The sequence below is a fragment of the Phragmites australis genome, chromosome 6, assembly GCF_958298935.1.
Source record: "Phragmites australis chromosome 6, lpPhrAust1.1, whole genome shotgun sequence".
Classification (NCBI taxonomy): Eukaryota; Viridiplantae; Streptophyta; class Magnoliopsida; order Poales; family Poaceae; genus Phragmites; species Phragmites australis.
Genome location: NC_084926.1, coordinates 26,313,217 through 26,332,791, shown reverse-complemented (window position 1 = coordinate 26,332,791; position 19,575 = coordinate 26,313,217). Strand labels below are relative to the sequence as shown.

Here is a 19,575-nt window from a genome sequence, read left to right as displayed (position 1 = left end):
GTACCTACATTTGAACCACAGTAAATGTAAGTCACAGTAAAACGAAGGTTGCGAAAACTGTAATTTTGCATATGTACCTGTGGACTTGCACGAGGACGATACGGATGTGGATGAGAGGGAATGCCTGGTGACGGCCAAACTACCGCATGACGCGGTGCGGTGAGTACTCTTCGATGTAGATGTCGAAGACAAGCGGCGCCTTCGTGAGCCAGTACTCCTCGTCGTGGGTACACAACGGTGACAAACCCAATCCTGCACGCCCCTGCATGGCCAAGATGTTGTATGGCTCCCATACCACGTCATCCGGGCGTAGCCTGTCGAACTGGGTACGAAAATGCTCGTACGCGCTGTGAGGCTGCTTGTGCGCCCAGTGTTGTTGCGTGACAAACATCAATACAAATCTTTAGAGGGAAAAAGAACACGAAGCAAATTGTTAATGTAAAATACATACCCGACGACGGCACCACATCGAGGCCATAGTAGGCGCGTCCTCGTCCGGCTCGCCGTACTATTCCTCTGGGTACGGGGAGCGGTCCACCACCGGCTTGCCTATGGAGAAATGCTCGTATGACCACAGCTACAGAAGAAGTGGACACCCGGCGAAAGTGGCTAGTGGCTCTTTCTTCGTGCACGCGTCGCAGAGCGCCTGATACGTCGAAGCAAGAACAACGGATGCCCAACTGAACTGCGGTACGTCCTCCACATCAGCGTCTGCTATCGACCGGGCGTATGGCATAAGCGTACTGGCAACCAGGTGGCCTTGGCCACTAGTGAACATTACCCACCCAAACAACCAAAGCAGGAAGGCCTCCAAATGCTTAGAGACCGCGTATGCGTTGGCATGTGGGTGTATGTACGCCGGCTGCAAATATGACTTGTGTCAAAAATGAGCATTACTACATACTATATTAGTATTTGATAGGTTGTATGGTACCGTACCTGAAACTGTAGGATCCACTTCTTCGTTGGTCCTCGTGCATCGGACAAGAACTCAGGCATGTAGGGGGTGCGTCCGCCTTTCGCTCCACCGGGCCAAAGCGCTGATGCATGTCGTTGATCCAGTCAGCCTGCATATCGATGACCCCAACCGCAGCTCCCGCGCAAGGAAGGCCTAAGAGGTAGGCTACGTTCTGCAAGGTCGGGGTCATCTCGCCGCACGGGAGATGAAACGTATGTGTCTCCGGCCTCCATCGGTCGACCAGTGCTGCTATCAGCGACCGATCAAAGTAGAAACGACGGGCCACAACCTCAAGGTTCTCCGTCGATCGGGCCTCGACCAACTGCCAAAGCGGTAGGAGTCCGGCCACTGCCAAACCTATAAGTGTTGCAGTATATCAATAATATGGAACAACATCAGTGATATGGCAATTTTGTATCAAATTATCGAAGTACATGTGCTTCCATCACTCGTCTATCGTCAGCAGCTCTCCAGGGCCCCGTGGTCGAAACACTCCTAGCTCCGTCTGGTGCTCGGCGGATAAGAAGCTGCGATGCTTCTTGTCCATGGCAGGGTCTAAAAGCTCGGGGGCCGCAGGGTCAACCATATCTGCATTTGAAAGACATGTACATTAATACATTGTTAAATAAATACAGTAATAATATAATTTGAATGCAAATTAATTATATCACTATATGCAACATTAACGAATATTAAAATGGTACAAAACGAGCAGAATGCACATAAAACTCACCTAGACAACAGGTGCATCGCCTGGTGCACTTTTGGGACAATACTTGTACGTGTGACCTATTTCATTGCACTGACTGCATCACTTCATCCTAGGGCCAGCCTCGGATTCATCCATATCATTGCAAATCCGACGAGTTTGTCTTCGGCCCAGTGCGTTCTTCATCTTTTCCAAATCATGCACATATATTCTTGCAGGCCCTGGATTACTTGTAAAAGTGTCAACGATGCCGTAACCATACAGTTCCTGGTTCCAGGTGTTGAATATTTGATCTTTCATAAAATACTTTGACACATATTGCCTGGGAAGCATATGGTGCTCTGCTCATGCATCTATGACGTGTGTACAAGGTTTGTGGAGTAATTGTGGCTTCTGACAACTACAGATGCATGTCCCACTCCTTAGCACACACTCTTGAACATGCCGCTCACGTCTACCCCCCCTCCGACCCTTATCCCGACACAGGACACTAAACCTGTGCTCCGCAGTGCCCTCTTGATTTGCACGATGCATGTGGGCCCTCTTATTAGCCTTCTCCATGTACTCACATAGCATCTGTCCGTAAAGCATACGATTGTCCTCCATTACAACCTTAGCAGCTACATACCGATCAATAAAGTACTTACAGGTCCAATGCAAAATACCTTCTACAATTCCAACTAGTGGTAGGGACCTCATTCCTCGCATGACCCAGTTATAAACCTCTGCAAGATTTGTAGTCATTACTCTGTACCTTGCACCACCACTGTTGTACAACAGAGCCCATTTTTCATTTGGCTCATTACATATCCACTGTGAGAAGCTCCTAATAGATGAGCCTGATCTCCTTACAATCTGCGGAGTATCAGTTGGAAGAGGTCCAAGAGCTATTGGTTCATCACCGTTAGGTGCAGCCTCTGCAGTTTGTTTTAGATTCAGTTTATCAAGTCTTGCCCATAGTGCATTAAACTTACGTTGCTGGTTTTGACTGCACAACTTCTTGAAAAGCTTTATTAACTCTTTGTTTTTAAACTGTCTGTAGAAGTTTGCACCCATATGGCGCATGCACCACCTGCTTTTGAGGTCGGGCCACTGTGCTGCTACACCCCGTCGCACGCTACCATGTTGCATATCCAGCAAAACCTGCAACAATCCCGCATGTCTATCATGAATGAGACACATATCTGGTCGGTCAAGAACAATTGTATGTTTAACCCGCTCTAGGAACCAATACCAGCTGTCCCCATTCTCACTCTCCACGAAAGCAAACCCTAGTGGCAGTACTTGGTTTTACCGTCGACCCCAATTGCAGACAAAATCTGCCCTTTGTACTTCCCAGTCAGGAATGTTCCATCTAGGCATATGATGGGTCGGCAATATCGAAATGCTTTGATAGTTGCAGTGAATGCAAAGAAAGCACGCTGTAACACTTTTTTTCTACTGTACTCCACATCAGTAGAGGGGTAATGCTTGATATCATAGTAGCTGCCTGGATTTCTTCCACAAATTATGGTTAATTGACGAGGTAGATGTTGATATGAATCTTCATATGTTCTGAACCTCATCTCAATAGCCTTTTGTTTTGCTCTCCATGCCTTCGCATAGTTTATTGTGTACTGGAACCTTTGCTCAATAGCACGGATTATTGATCGTGGCTCATACCTTAGGTTGTCCACAATCTCTCCGTACATAACATTTGCTATGAAAGCAGAAGACAGGTTCCGATGGGCGAACTCTATTTCCTCAATGTGACAATTATGTTCCTTAACTATTGAGTATTGCCAGTAGTCTACCAATTTCCCTCTGAATGCATGCACCCGCCAAAGGCACTGAGGCACCAAGCACTTCACATCGTACTCCCTTTTACTGGATTTAACAACTTTGAATTGCCTACGAAGAGACAACGACCAGAATTTCACTGCATCAATAACTGTCTCTTTTGTAGGGTACATAGTACCCTGTGACACCTCATTCTCATGGTACTGCCACGGTGTCCGGTCAGCCTCGCTAACCACCAACTTCAAAAATTCATGATCCCGCCACTCTGCAGGAACTGGAGCATTACCCTCCTCGTCAGACGAATCCCTATCGGCAAGGCCTTCCTCTAACTCTTCATCCTCCAAATCCATATCTTCAATGATGCTAGGGATGTGCTCCCCTTCATCAGCTACACCCATCGGTTGCAGCTTTGGAACATCACCAACTTCCTCCCTGGACCCGACATTAGCTGCCTCTGATTCATCTTCCACTGCCTTATTTGGTCCTGCTACTGCTTCCGCAGAGTTCACCTTATTTTGATCTTTCAGGTATGCCTCAGCTAACAAAACAAGTGGCAGGCCACGTTCACAACATATATCTATATACTGCCTCCAAGTTGATGTGGCTTCGATGGGAACAAGCTCACCAAAGTATCCATGACTAGCACGACTGAGGACAACTTTCAACTTCAGCTCATGTTGCTGCGGATCCAGTTGGAAAAACCGCATGAGCCATTTGCACACACCCACAATGGTCCTCTCATTAGCTTTACTAAGCCCCTTCATGACATGATGAAATCCAGACAGATGTACACCGTTAGGACCGTACCTAATTTCACCCTCACCATAATATCTGAAAAATTAATTTATCTGCCATCCGTGGAAACACCCGCAAACATAACCAATGTTAAGACAATAAACTATATTTCTAATTATCAGATAAAATAATTTCTAAATGCTATCCTAGGTTCGCAAATTATCATATACTGCTACCTCCTATGTCCACAAGTACAACCCCAATATAGTAAAAATAATATACTAAAAATAATATTCTACATTGCACTGCTATCGTACCATTTTCTAAATAAATTTGATAATTTTCTAAACCCTAGGTCATACATGTCTAAAACCTATGTCATATACTACTATTGCACTAATTAACAATAATAAAAAGGAAAAAAAGACTTACCCAAAATTATTCTTCAAATCCGCGGCCTAAATGCAGCAGGGCTTCGCCGACCTCTCTTCCTCCCCTCTCCTATCCTCTCTTCTCCTCCCTTTTCTCAACTTTTTTTTTTCGGATTATAATGAATTTTTGGCCTAATTTTTGGCCTATTTATAGGAGAGGGCGGCCGGACGAGCACCGCAGCACGGCGGGCAGGGAGGCCCCTTAGCGCCCCTTGAGAGGGCGGTAAGACCCCTACCCGCCCCCTCAGGGGCCGGTAAGGGAGCGGCTCGGGTAGGCAGGCTGTACCCGCCCCCTGAGGGGGCGGTTAGGTCCTCTAACCGCCCTCTCAGAGGGCTGCAGCCCCCTGAGAGGGTAGCAGGTGCCTAGTTTTGCAAATTCTCCTGCGGGGAATCTATTTATTTAAATTTTTAATCCAAAAAAATATAAAAATAAAAAAAACTCTCGGTCTGGCCGCACGCAGCGCACACATATTCGCCCGTTCTTTGGTGGTGGAGTACCACAGCGAGTCGGCGTCATCGCGCTCTTGCCATCGAATTGACGGACGCGGTTGGGCTGGGTAGCTCAGGGGTGGGCCGGAGGCTAGGTGTGCCGCGAATATATTTGTGTGTTGCCAATCGGGTCAGCCCGGCACGGGCCCAGCTCGGTACGGCCCAAAAATGGCACGGCACGATTGGACCATTTACTGTAATGGGCCATGCCGTGCCAGCCCGCGTGCCGAGTCGTCGGCCCATGGCACAGCCCAGCTGTCGCCGTGCCGTGTCGGGCCGGCCCACGGCACGGTCGGCGCGATGGGTCCGGCCGGCACGACGGGCCCGTTCGGCACGACGGGCCCGGCCGGCACGGTGGAGGCACGACGGGCCCGACCGGCACGGTGGAGGCATGACGGGCCAGGTCGGCATGGTGGAGGCACGACAGGCCCGGTTGGCACGGTGGAGGCACGCTCGGCCCGCCAGCACTCCAAAAATAGGAAAAAATCAAAAATAATATCTAAAAAATTCAAAATAAAAATAAAAATATAGAAAATAAATACATAAGAGCTTTATTAATTGGTTGCCTCGTTAAAAACCTTTCTACTAGAAGGAAAAAAGAGTACAACCTATGATTATGCTTCGAAAATTACATGGTTTCATTACAAACCCCAGAATTTTGCTTGCAATATTTAATATACTTCCTCAAGTGTCTCGTTCCATTTGGAGATCTGGCACCTAATTCTTTGCTGCATATATTACACTTAGCAAATCTTACCTGTTCTCCGTTAATTTTTCTAAAGACCTTTTCAAAATGTTGCCACACCCATGACCATACACGCGAGTTCTCGACGTCTTGATCCATGAATTGAAATATGGAATTGATTTCTTTATGTGAAGTGGCTACTGGCTACTTGGCTAGAAACTAGGAAAAGAGAGATGGGTGGCCGATGAGATCACATGGAGTTTGAGATGGTATTTATAGGCCAAGATGAGAGGAGAGGTGGGTGGGGGTGGGGCCGTGGGGTTATTTTAAAAAAAATAAACAAAAAACATGAATAAAATAAAAAAACTTTGAAATAATAAGGACACATGATTAATTCTAAAAATGAGCTTTATTGGTAGGTTGCCTCATTAAAAACCTTTGTAGAAAAGGAAAAAAGATTGCAACCTAGCTTAGAAAATTTGAAATTACACGTTCTCATCAGCATCTAGATACAAATTTTAGAATGATTCTTCAAGCTCAGTGTTTTCTGCAGTGTGTTGCATTCATGCTTCAGCTTGTTCCCAATCCTTTACTATGGTGAGTATTTCAACCATCTCACTTGACAGATTTGTTCTTCTCTCTTCTCTCTTCGATTATCTTTGTAGATACAGGAACCGTTAACAAATCTCACGCTAACAGTGAAAGCACTGGATAATTTGTCTTGTGCTCATGCCACCATTGCAGTATGTTGAAGTTTTCTTGTTCATGACTGATAACATCACTGTCGATGAAGGTAGTTAGCTCCCCTCCGGATGTTGGAATTCCGGTGCTCATAGACGATCATGACGAAGATTCTGAACTTTTTAATACCTGCACCAAATATTTCCCCCACGTTGCCATCTTCTTACTTGTTGTGGGTGCTAGTGGAGGTCGTTGCAGGCGAACTCTGCCATACTTTGTTTCATATTTACTATAAACTTCGAATAACTTAGAACGAACATTAGTATAATAATTAGAATAGTCGTGGCCAAAAGCATCACCTACAATTGCGAGAACTCTACAGAAAGCTACAATTTTAGCTCTAGGATCTAACATAAAGGCAAATGCGTATAACAAAGGAATTTCTTTCCAATACTTTAAGAATTTAGATTTCATAGGCACTACACAATCTCTTAGAAGATTATCATTTTCATAGTTGTTTAAATGAGTAGCAATTTCAACAATATTATGCACTACTAAACAAGATGTTAGATAATAAACTCCTGATAAACTCACAGTTGAATCATAAAAAAATCAAGAAATTTCAGTATCCTTTCAGCAACATACCAATGCGCTTTCTTGAGTAAAGTTTGACCCCCATGCTGATGGTAATGTGTGTAAATAAACACACCAAATGCGCTCTTATATGGTATAATATTTTGAAGTATCAAGAAAGTAGAGTTCCATCTCACCGGCATGTCCAGAGCAAACTTACGTGGACGCACACCCATTGCAACACAATACTGTTTATATGCTGCAATTCGTTGGTTAGAGGAGTTCACAAAAGATATTGCAGTACGAAAATCGTCTAGGTATTGCGACCACCTCTTCAAACCGGATTTTACTATAAGATTGATAATATGACAAGCACAATGTTGATGTAACAAGAAAGATTCAGCATAGGTACTAAACAACGGAGTAAGAATATCCATTGCTCTAGAATTTACACCGGCATTATCTAAAGTGATAGAAAATATTTTATTCGTGAGACCAAAGTCTGCAACTACTTGAGATATTTTTTCAGCAATATTTTCACCGCTATGCGCGATGTCAATCAAACAAAAACCTATTATTCTCTTTTCTAATTCCCAATCATTATTAAAAAATGAGCAACCACACTAAGATAATAATCCTCTCTAGCCCTACCTGCCCATATGTCTGAGGTTAAAGCAACTGAAAATGTACATGTTTGCAACATTTCTTTAAGCTTGCTACGACATGCATTGTAGTATTTTACCATATCTCTACTAGTTGTCTGTCTAGAAACATGCGTGAGCCTAGGATTATGAGCTCGCTTAATGTAATCTTCAAATGCAGCAGACACACTGATATTGAGTGGTAGATCCGCTCTTGCAATGAAGCGACATAGCTCTTTTCGAGCATTGGCAGAGTCGTACTCCCAATGATGAACAGAGTCGTCGGGGTTGTACTGCAACACCGTCTGCTTCATGGCTGCCCCGTTCCACCCAAGGGCTTTGCAGATAATTCATGTTTGCAAATATAACACCTAGCATACCTGACACTTACCCCATCTTCCTTTTTGTAGAACTTTTTAAAGTCTTGCCAAACTTCGGAAGTACCGGCTCTTGATCTTTTAAACCCGGTGCTTGCTAATGTGTGCACACTTGTAGAGCCTGACGATGGAACTGCTGCTGCATCACCTGCATGTGAACCAACCGGAGGTTCACCGTCGGATCCATCATCACCTGCAACACTGGTATCAAAGGGGTCGTAGTCCCCTGTGAGTCCTTGGAGAAAAAAAATCATGATCTATGGATGTATCATGATCACCGGCATCCATGATCAATGTCGAATGACACTACAAAAATTGTAAATATTCAGAGCTAGAAATAATCAAGTAATAAAACTAATAATAAAATAAGACTCAACAACGATGCAAAAAAATCACCAAGATTTCTTCAACTTCAAGACAGCAAGTCAGCAGGATGACGGTTTTGGAATTGCTCGGAATTTTTTGCAACAATTCAAACTAATTTTTTCAAATTATTGCTAATTCTTAAGAACCTTGAGACAAGAATGAGAGGAGGAAACAAGAAAGAAAATGGTGTTGCTGGTGTGGAATGGAAGGGCAGGGTGCTCCTCTGTTTAGAGGTAAAAAATGGTGATTTTTGCAATTTTTTTTGAATTTTTTGGAGCTCAAATGATCACAAAACGGCTATAAAATTCAAAAATACCGAGTTAACAGGTTAAACGGGCCCTGTCGTGCCCCCGCGTGCCGGTTAGGCCATGCCCCGCGCATTGGGCCGTGCCATGCCGTGCCGGCCCGGTGGTGCCGTGGACCGCCGTGTGCCGAGCTGGCGCGGTGGGACGTGCCGTGCCGGACCGGCTGTGCCGTGCTGAGCCGTCAAGTGCCCGTGCTGTGCCGTGCCGTACCGGCCCGGCTTTGCCGTGCGGGCGCCGCGTGCCCGGGCCGTGCCGTGCCGGCCCGGCCCGGCCGTGCCTCCTGGGCCGCCTCGTGCCCCGGTCGTGCTGTGCCGTGCCGGTTTGGGCTGGGCCGTGCTCGTGCCCGTGCCAGCCCGACTCAACCGGGCCGTGCCATGCCTGCTCGGCCCATCTCGACTCAGGTAGTACCGTACCTAGGTCATACCTACAGTACCGTACCTCGGACCGACCTAATAGACACAGTCCATTTAAATATCTTTATCTCTGGCTCATGAAAAACGTATGGTCAATCGCTAGAGACAAAAGGTCAAAAGGCTCTTTCCTTTTTCTCTTGTATTCAATGGATCTGTCGTTTTCTTTTGGTTTGCCACGATTTGTCTACTCCGTTCGTTGGCCTGCCAAGCTACGTATGTTCAACTTAATCAACACTCGACAAATCTGATACGATTATATTTCGTTTCACGTCACGCGGTGCACGCAACAAAAATGATTGGCAAGTTATTGAAGAGTGACAATTGATGTGTACGTACCTGGCTGTGCTTGGGCAGAAGGTGATGGTGTAGGTGGTGTCGCCGCCGGTGCAGGCGAAGGTGGAGGTGGCGTCATCGTACGCGTAGCTGCAGGCTCTTGGGCACGCGTTCTTGAAGAACCGCGAGTAGGCCGACGGCTTGCACGTGTTGGGTTCCCGTACTCGCCGCTGCAGCAGTACTGCACTGACCCGAACGCCTCGCACGCGCTCTTGCACGTCACTCCGCCACCGTCACCGCCGGACACAGCTGCCGACGTGACTCAGAGATTAGCCGGGCACGTGCCGTTCAGGTCCATCATTCAGTTGCCATCCGGGGCCGTGCCCTCCGGCGTCATGACGAGAAATCAAGTTGAGTTGTTGTTTGGTTTATCTTATGGGATGAGTGGTTGATGTTATATGATTTTTGTTGGTTAGTATAGGTATGGTTATATACTGTAATGTTGATTTTGTCTAACTAAAGTTGAAAAGAATTGGAGTTTGTATCGTTGTCTCGGTGTAATAAGTTTACACTCACCGGATAGTTCGGTATGAAGGTTTTTGATCTTATCGGATAGTTCGGTGTGTGCTAGATGTGAGCACCGGAGCCTTTTAGCGTAGTTTGGTGTGGGTGAGAGTGAGCACCGAACTAATTTTTTCAGAGAAGGGTGCAAATGTGAAAGTCTGCTACGGTAGTCTCATGGATGGTCTAGTGTGTGCACGGGAGATCACCAGAGGTTTCACCGGACAAAGATTTCCAAAGAGGTTAGAAAGCTAAGATCCAGTGATGATGTACTCATTGGATGGTCTAGTGATAAGTGTGTGAACACCAGATAATATCATCAGAACCTTTCAGTTCTGAGGCAAATGTTAAGGTGTTCACCGGATTGTCCGATGTTGGGATTTTATGATTACCGGTCTAATTTTTTCAGAGAGGAATTCCAACTGGGTTCCAGTGGAGTTGTACTCACCGGATGGTCCGGTGTTGCACTGATGTGAATGCCGGACCATCTGGTGTTCATATTTTTGTTACGTCTAATATTTTCAATTTGATTTAAATTTGAACAAACATGTGATGATGTTCTATGGTTCTGAAGATACATGTTTGCTGGTCTCATGGTGTGCAGGTGATGGATGCAACTTGGTGGTCGACGGCGGGTGATTCGGGCTAAGCGGGGTGCTTGGTGCCAGACGATCAAGGAGGCTAGGCGGAGAAAAGGATGATTCTAACGGTACACGTGGAGGTTAAGCAAGGTAAGAGATGAAGGTTGATAAAGGCGGTATGCTGACGAAGTCAAGCGAAAGGAATACCGATACAAGTGACAAGACGGCGCGAGGGATCGAGAGCGGAAGAGACTTGCCGACAGACAAGATCGCAAGATGGAGGACACATGTCATCATCGGAGCACTTGCTTCAGGTGGAAGCAAGTGGTGACTAGTCACGCTTTGTGAAGCGTGCTAGGGTTTCATGGTTTGACCTTAAAACCGTGGGAGGATTGGTGATCCACATGGCATGATCACCAAGCTTGCATCAAGGTGAAGATAAGTGGTGAAGGTGCCACGGTCGTCCGATGGATGGAGGAGAAAATGTACCAAAATACCCGGTGGTAGATAGGAGTGTACTATCAAAGAGGGATATTTTAGGAACAGTCAATGACACTTATGAGTCAAGTTTTCTAGGCTATAAATATAGGGGTATGGGTGGTTTGGAAGTCCTCTACTTGTGTCATCCATATGAGAGCCTTGTGCTAGGGTTTTAAAGGAGAGGAAGATGAGTACTTAGCCTGTGTAATAGGTGAGAGTTTTGAGAGATAAATCTTTGTAATGCGTCTAAAATAGGGATGACCTCTTTGTATAATGAAGTTTAAGTTTTCGCATATGCTTGAATTCTCCTACTTCTAGTTTCTTTCTATTGGTTTCTTTACAAGTTTGCAAGTTCTTGGTATTTTGTTGTTGATTTTCGTTTTTCTTTTTTAGCTGAAATTTCAACACCTTGGAAAGTTGTTTTTCTTGATGTTAGAGGCATAGAATTCACAGACACATGCATCTATGATGGGATTTTGAATTCTCTTGCCTCTAGACCATCATCTTAGAGAGTTTACTTGCCTGGTGATCTTGTCTCTGTTTCGTCCATCTTTAAAGTTGCGAGCTTTTAGGCACAAAGACATATATAATGGTTTTGAATGGAACCTATTATTCATATTCCATCTGTGAAGTCATATTTCCTTGAAACTTCCCATCTTGCTTTGTTTCTTTGAGTATTTTGCTTTCGCTCAAGGTTTAAGCTACGTTAGGTGATTAAAAATAGGAGAAGGCCATCTATTTCGTAAGAAATTATTGAGGTGCATATTCACCCTCCTCTAGTTGCCACTCTCGATCCTTCAATTTGTATCAGAGCCAGTTTGATCACTTATTGACCTTAACTGGCTTTGTGTTTCGTAGACAACATGGTGAGAAGTGGGAAGATTCCGCTATTTGATGGCCGTGATTTTTCATACTAGAAGGTGCATATGGAGGCTTATCTATTAAACCAAGAAAGTAAACTTTGGGAGGTAGTTGATTCCAACTACGAGATCCCTGCTACTTGTATGACCTAGGTTCAAATCGAATAGTATGAGGCCAACAACAAGGCCAGAAATATTTTGTTCACAAGCCTGAGTCGGAATGTGTTTGGCAGGGTTCAACACCTCCATACTGCCCAGGAGATCTGGACTACTCTGAGTGTCTTTCATGAAGGCACTAATTAGATTAAGGTCAGACACTAAAGCACATACAACCAAGAATATCAAATGTTTGTGCAAGGCCTCGGAGAGTCTTTGGATGCCATGTTTGCTCATTTTGATGGAATTATTAACAATCTTCGATCAACTGGTGTTTTACCCTATTGTGACCATGAGAGAGCGATCAAGCTTCTCTATGCTCTCGATCATAGCATATGTGAAGTGAAGATCTCAAAAATTGAAGAGTCATCAAGTTACGACATGTTGACTTATGATGAACTCTTCAGCAAGCTCAAGTCCACTGAGATAGGCAAGACGGTTTGGATTGGTCTCGGAAACCCCCTGTCTCACAACATGGTGTTGGTTTTTGGACTTAGTGATGCTAACCAGCCTGGAGTTGGTTTTCGGACCTAGTGGTGGTAACCAGTCTGGATTTGGTGGTTTTGCGTTGTCTTCCTTGATCTCTATCACAGAGGAGCAGGTAGATGTGCTTGATGATGAGGATCTTGCACCGATCATGAAGAAATTCACTCGCTTCTACAACAACCGAGACTGGAGGAAGGGTAGTTCTTGTGCCTGCTTTGAGTGTGGTGACACCACCCACTTCAAGGTGGACTGCCCTACTCAAGAAGAAGGAAGACTACGACCACGACTACGATAAGTACAGAAGAAAAACAAAACACCCTTCTTCAAGAAGAATCATGACAAGATGGCCAAGAAGGCAGCCAAGGCAGCTTCTAGGGCATTTGTGGCAGCTCTCAGCGACATCGACACCTCTTCAAGCGAGGGGAGAGCTCTGAGGAGGATGAACTCCAAGTGAAAAGCAAGAGGAAAGCTAAGGATCTCACCAGCCTCTGCTTCATGGCAGACGACAACAACGATAGTGACTCCAAGCTTGAACCCTATGGGATATTACCTTCCTATGACCGGCTTTCCATCCAAGTCGATACCTTGAATGATGCTCTCATTAGCTACGACAGGTTACTTAAGAAAGTTGTGCGCGAGTTGAAGGAGCTTAGGCCTAAGTATGAGTCTGTTTCTTCTGAGCTTGCACTGCTTAGGTCTAGGAGTGATGATGAAGAGTGTGAGAGTTGTTTGGTGGTTATGACAGAACTTGCCAAGCTTCAGCCTTTGTATGCTCAAGTTGCTAGTCAACTTGATACTGTTGAGAAGTAGTCTCTTGAGGAGGAGTCTAGGACCACTGTCGGTGACACAGGAATCGGGGGTCCACGAGTCCCAAGGCCAGAACAGCAGAGTGCCATGTGGCACCCTCCCTCGGGGGTTGTCTCCCCGAGGTCCGAGAAGACCAAGTTCCGGGAGAGGGTGCTCGGGGCCACGAATGGTGGTCTCCGAGTGCCCGGGTTCCCCGATGCCCCTAGAAGACCAAGTACCGGGAAGAGATTGCTCGGGACTGTGAACAGTGGCCCCCCGAGCACCCAAGTTCCCCAATGATAAGAAAAGCTAAGTTCCTGGAGAGAGTGCTCGGGGCTATGAGCAGTGGCCCCCGAGCACTCGGTTCCCCGAGGACCCGAACAGTCAGTTCCGGGAGAGAGTGCTCGGGGCCATGAGCAGTGGCCCCCGAGCACTCGGTTCCCTGAGGACCCGAACAGTCAGTTCCGGGAGAGAGTGCTCGGGGCTATGAATAGTGGCCCCCGAGCACTTAGTTCCCCGAGGACCAAGAAAGGGCATATCCGGAATATTATGCTCGGGGCTGCGAATAGTGGCCCCCGAGCACTCGGTTCCCCGAGGGCCTGAGCAGTCCTTCGCCGATGGTCCCCACAGAGGTCCGACGGTGAGGTGTCAGCTGGTGAGAGGCCCGATGCCGCATTTAATAGGACGCGTGGCCTATCACTTCCAACTGACACCCCCACGCTTGCTGTGAGTCCCTGCCACGGCCTGGCAGGGAGGCGTGGGGACATTTAATGCATGGGTCCCATCGCGCGTCATCCAGCGCGCCTCGGGATAACATCGCAGAGCTCAAGGCGTCCCGCCTGCTGCCCTGCTGTGTCAGACCTGTTCTGACCGGGCGGGCACGCCGGGCTGCTCGGTGGCTGCCCGGTGGGCCCTTCCTGCGGCGCCCGTTGAAAAATGACATGATGACGAACAAGACCAGATGGGGGCACGTTTTCAACCCTCCCCGTCACCTCGCGCCGCAGCCCATGATGGTTGCTTTCCATTTATGGCACCTTGGAACTCGCGCCATCCTTTTTGGGCACGCCACTGCCCCGGTAGGTATATAGGTGGGGCGGGCTCCCCGGAGAAAACCAGTTTGATAGGGATCCAGCTCAGTACGAGTTGAGTCCAGACTAAGGTAAGGACAAGTCTCCAAGAACACCAGACAGAAGCCTAGATCAACTGAAGAACAAGGAGCACGAAGCTCTAGACTAGACAAATATTCTTGTAACCCAGTAGATACTCAGAGAGACATTCTCAGAGCATTTATAGCATAAACATAGGAGTAGGGTGTTACGCTCAGTGCAGCCCGAACCTGTCTAAAAATCCCCTGAGTATTTACTACTTCCTGCATCCGATCATTCCATTCCACCTGCATCTTATTTACTCCCATTTATTTCACCTACGAAGTGGGTTCAGAATCATCCCCCAGGCCAAATCTCAAAGGGGGTCCCTCCGGATCCCCGATTGAGGAGTTCACCCTCCGACAGCTGGCGCGCCAGGTAGGGGGGTTGCATCCCTGAATCTGTTTTGTTTTCTTGCAGAAAAAGATGGCAGGTGGACATCGCCTCTAACGCATCGGCTCCAGCTCCAGTGAAGAAATGGAGCCCATTGCCCAGGAGGCCCTAGTATCTGCTGTTCCTCAATTGCAGCAGCCACGGTCCGCCCGTACAGCGCTCCGCTCTCATGGGGACAATGGCGCTGGGCCCAGCAGGGCCGCTGCTGCCGTCGCAGGTGGGCTGCCTAACCCTCAGCAGGTGGCAGAAAACTTCTGCCGCGAGATTCACATCCGGACAGCGCCGAGCGCTGTTACGGCATAGGCTCGCCTTCGACGATGCCAGTCCTGGAATCGCGTTGCTTGCTGCGCAAGCACTCCTCAGGCACCCGCTTGTCCAGGCTACGGGGGAAACCCCAGAAGGCCGCTGGCTTCAGGAGGTGGCCTCTCTGGTGGGCACAGCTCACCGGTAGGTGCTGGCCGAAAGCTCCCGTGCCACCTCCCACCGTGACGCAACCAAGGCCGATCCATCCTCAGGTGGCGGCCGAACTGGCCGGGGGGCCTCCAAGCGGAGTGCTGCCCACCTGGCCACAACCGGAGCTCAGGACCTCCTCTTGGACCTCAACGAGCGGAGGGCCACCGAAGACGTGCGCGTCACCCTCGAGCACCATCGGGAGTCCCGGCTCGAGGCCGAGGCAGAGGACCAGGCTTTCTCTATGCCGGCCCATGACCACCGGGGCTCCCCAGCGCATCAGCATTCACCTCCCAAAGGCGTTTCCTGCGCTGCAGGGTACGGCACAGGCTGCCGCGCCTTCACCAGTGAGCTCCGTCGGGTCAACTAGCCCACGAAGTTCAGGCCAGAACTGCGGGAGAAGTACGATGGGTCCATCGACCCCGTCGAGTTCCTCCAGATCTATACCACCACCGTCCAAGCGGCGGGTGGCAGTGAGAAGGTGATGGCCAATTATTTCCATGTAGCCTTGAGGGGCTCTGCCCGTTCTTGGCTTATGAACTTACCCCCAGGATCTATTAGTTCCTGGGATGATCTTTGCCACTAGTTTGTGGCTAAATTTCAGGGCACGTTCACGCGCCCCGGCCTGGAGTGCGACCTCCACGCCATAAAACAACAGGAGGGGGAGACGCTGCGGTGCTTCATAGAGCACTTCAGCCAGGTCCATAACACAATTCCGCGGATAACACCCCACGCCATCATTGTCGCATTCCGGTAGGGAGTCCGCAATGAGCGGATGCTCGAGAAGCTAGGGACGCACGAGGTCGAGACCACTGCAGAATTCTTTGCCTTGGACAACAAGTGCGCAAAGGCGGCAGAGGCTCGGGCGTGGCATGTCCCGCGCCCTGAGCAACCTACTGCCGACCAACCAGGTTCTTCCCGCTTTGATAGGTGGAAAAAGAAAAAGAGAAGAAGGCACAATGCTGCCCCTACCGTGCCGGCCAAGGCCCCTGCCCGTAGGCCGGCAGAGGGCCCTGACCGCCGGTCGACGCGCCAAGCAGCCGCCGACAGAAGACCCGCTCCCGCAAGGGCTCCGGCTCCCGCGAGGGCTCCTGCTCCCCCAAGGGCTCCCGTTCCCGCGAGGCCTGAGCCGGGAAAGTGGTGCCAGATCCACCAGACTGAGTGACATGACCTCACGGAGTGCCGCTCGGTCAAAGGCCTCATCGAACGGCGCCAGAAGGACCGCGAAGAGCGCCGAAGGGACAACAGCGACAGAGCCGCCCTCGAGAACCAAGAGCTCGGGTTCCAGGAGCCCGAGCACACCGTCGCCTTCATTGACAGAGGCGCGTACACGCCATCCTCCCGCTGCTACGTGAAGACCATGCGGCGCGAGGTGTGCTTGGCAACCCCGAGCACGGAGGCCGCAAGGCCCCTGAAGTGGTCGGATACCCCGATCACGTTCAGCCTGGCGGATCGCCCTGCGAGTACTGCAGGTGTGGGGTGACTACCCCTGGTAGTGTCCCCCACCATCTGCAAAGTAAAGGGTCAGCAGAGTGCTAATCGACGGGGGTGCAGGCCTAAACCTCCTCTCCCAGGAGGTCTTCGAGAAGCTGCAGGTGCCTTCTAGACGCCTAAAGCTGTCGCTCCCCTTCTATGGGGTGACACCAGGGCATACCCTGCCCCTCGGGCAGGTCGAGCTGCCCGTAACATTTGGGAGCCGGGACAATTTTCGGACGGAGAACGTCATCTTCGATGTTGCAGAAGTCCCTCTCCCCTACAACGTCATCCTCGGGCGTTCGACGCTCGCTCGGTTCATGGTGGTCACTCACTATGCCTACCTCATGGTTAAGATGCTGGGCCCTGCAGGCCCCATTTCTGTGCCTGCCGAGACCGGTAGTGCCGTCTCCTACACCGAGTAGCTTTACTCGGCCTTGGTCTCTGCTCAGGCCGAGGTTGAAGGACACCCAGGGGGCCTGGGACCCTCTTCATCCAAACCCCGACTCACCGCCGACGCCTCCGTTCCTACAAAGGAGGTCGTGGTGGGCGTAGACGCTTCCCAGGTCGTCCGAATCGGCGGTAACCTGGGCGGCAAATAGGAAAGTGCTCTCATCACCTTCCTCTGGGCTAACGTCGATGTGTTTGCATGGCAGCCATTCGATATGCCCAGGATCCCTAGGGAGGTGATTGAGCACCACCTTGTTGTGCGCCCCGATGCACGACCGGTGAGGCAGAAGGTCCGGCGACAGGCGCCCGAGTGCCAGGAATTCATCTGGGAGCAAGTCAGTAAGCTCCTTGATGCTGGCTTCATCTGAGGGGTCCTCCACCCAGAGTGGCTGGCAAACCCAGTCATCGTCCCGAAGGCCAACGGCAAGCTACACATGTGTGTCGACTACACCGACTTAAACAAGGCTTGTCTGAAAGATCTTTTTCCTTTACCCCGCATTGATCAAATTGTAGATGCCACTGTGGGGTGCGATCTTTTTTGTTTTTTAGATGCAAATTCTGGTTATCACCAAATCTGCATGGCCAGACAGGACGAGGAAAAAACTTCTTTTACCACTCCGGTGGGGACTTATTGTTATGTGTCAATGCCATTTGGTTTGCGCAACACTGGGTCATCTTTCCAGCGGGCCGTGCGCATTATCCTTGATTCGCAGGTTGGCCACAACGTCGAGGCTTACATTGACGATCTCGTGGTCAAGTCCTGAGACCGCGCCACCTTGCTGGAAGATTTGGCTGAGACTTTCAACAGTCTCCGCACTACCCGCTTGATGCTCAACCCTGAGAAGTGCGTCTTCGGGGTGCCCGTGGGCAAGCTCCTTAGTTTCTTGGTCTCTAGTCGAGGAATCGAGGCCAATCCAGAGAAGATCTGGGCCATCAAACAGATGCGACCCTTGGCTTGACTCAAGGAAGTCCAGCGTCTCGCTGGCTGCATGGCGTCCCTGGAGCGCTTCATCTCCAAGCTCGGGGAGCAGGGGCTCCCTCTCTTCAAACTCCTGAAGAAGACTGGTCACTTTAACTGGATACCGGAGGCCGAGCAGGCCTTCCAAGATTTGAAGAAGTATCTCACCTCACCATCCGTACTGGTGGCCCCCTTCGAGGGCGAACCTTTATTGCTCTACATCTCGGCCACTCCCCAGGTCGTGAAAATGGTACTGGTGGTACAGCGTGATGAGTGCTCGGGGCAAGGTGCTGGGTCCCAGCTCCCGCCCGCCCCTAAGTAGTCTCCAGTTCTCGAGACTCCTCCCAGCCAGGGAGTCGAGCCCGAGCACTTGGCTCCTCCCGACCAGGGAGTCGAGCCCAAGCACTCGGCCGATCCCGAACACTGCGTTGAGCTTGGGGGCTGTGACAAGCCCTCGGGCGAAGCCTTAGTTTGGGCCCGCCGCGTACAGTGACCGGTGTACTTCATCAGTGAAGTCCTCCGAGACGCCAAGACAAGGTACCCCCAAGCCCAGAAGCTGCTCTATGCCGTGCTCCTCGCTTCCAGGAAGCTGCGCCACTACTTCCAGGCGCACAAGGTCTCGGTGGTTACCACATATCCACTGGGGCCGATCCTCCAGAACCGAGAAGTGGGGAGTGGAGCTGGCGGAGTTCGATCTGCACTTTGTCAGCTGCCAGGCGATCAAGAGCCAGGCCTTGTCTGACTTTGTGGAAGAGTGGATGCCCGTCCCCAAGATCGACCATGAAGAAATTTTCGCATATCCCGGGCACGATGTGCCCGGGTACTGGGTTATGCACTTCAACGGCTCCCTCACGCTGAAAGGCGCGGGGGCTGGAGTGGTTCTCACCTCCCCAACGGGTGAAGTACTTTGGTACGTCGTGCAGCTGCATTTCCGAGCAACCAACAGTATGGCGGAATATGAGGGCCTCATTGCTGGCCTCTGGGCCGCGGTGGGCCTTGGGATTTGTCGCTTGCTGGTCAAGGGAGACTCCTAGCTTGTGGTCAACCAAGTGTCCAAAGAATACCAGTGCATGGATCCTCAGAATGCGGTGTACGTGGCGGAAGATAGGAGGCTGGAGAGGCACTTTGACAGCCTGGAGCTGTGGTAGATATCTCGCCGTGACAACACTCTGGCCGATGACCTCTCTCACCAGGCTTCTTCCCGGGCGCTCGTCCCTGCTGGAGCCTTTGAAGAAAGGCTCACACGGCCTTCCATCCTGCATGCCGACCAGGATGAAGGGGAACCCTCGAGCCTAGTTGAGGGAACCCAGGCGGCGCCCTCAGTGGGAAATCCCATCAGGGTGCCGCCGCCCGGTGAGTGCGCTGCGCTTGCCGGTTCTTC

General features: G+C 49.8%; 1 pseudogene; it reads right to left on the bottom strand.

Annotated features, from left to right (window-relative positions):
- The window catches only part of LOC133923098 (pathogenesis-related thaumatin-like protein 3.5), a 61,469-nt pseudogene that overhangs the window by 2,992 nt on the left and 38,902 nt on the right, over positions 1-19,575 (bottom strand).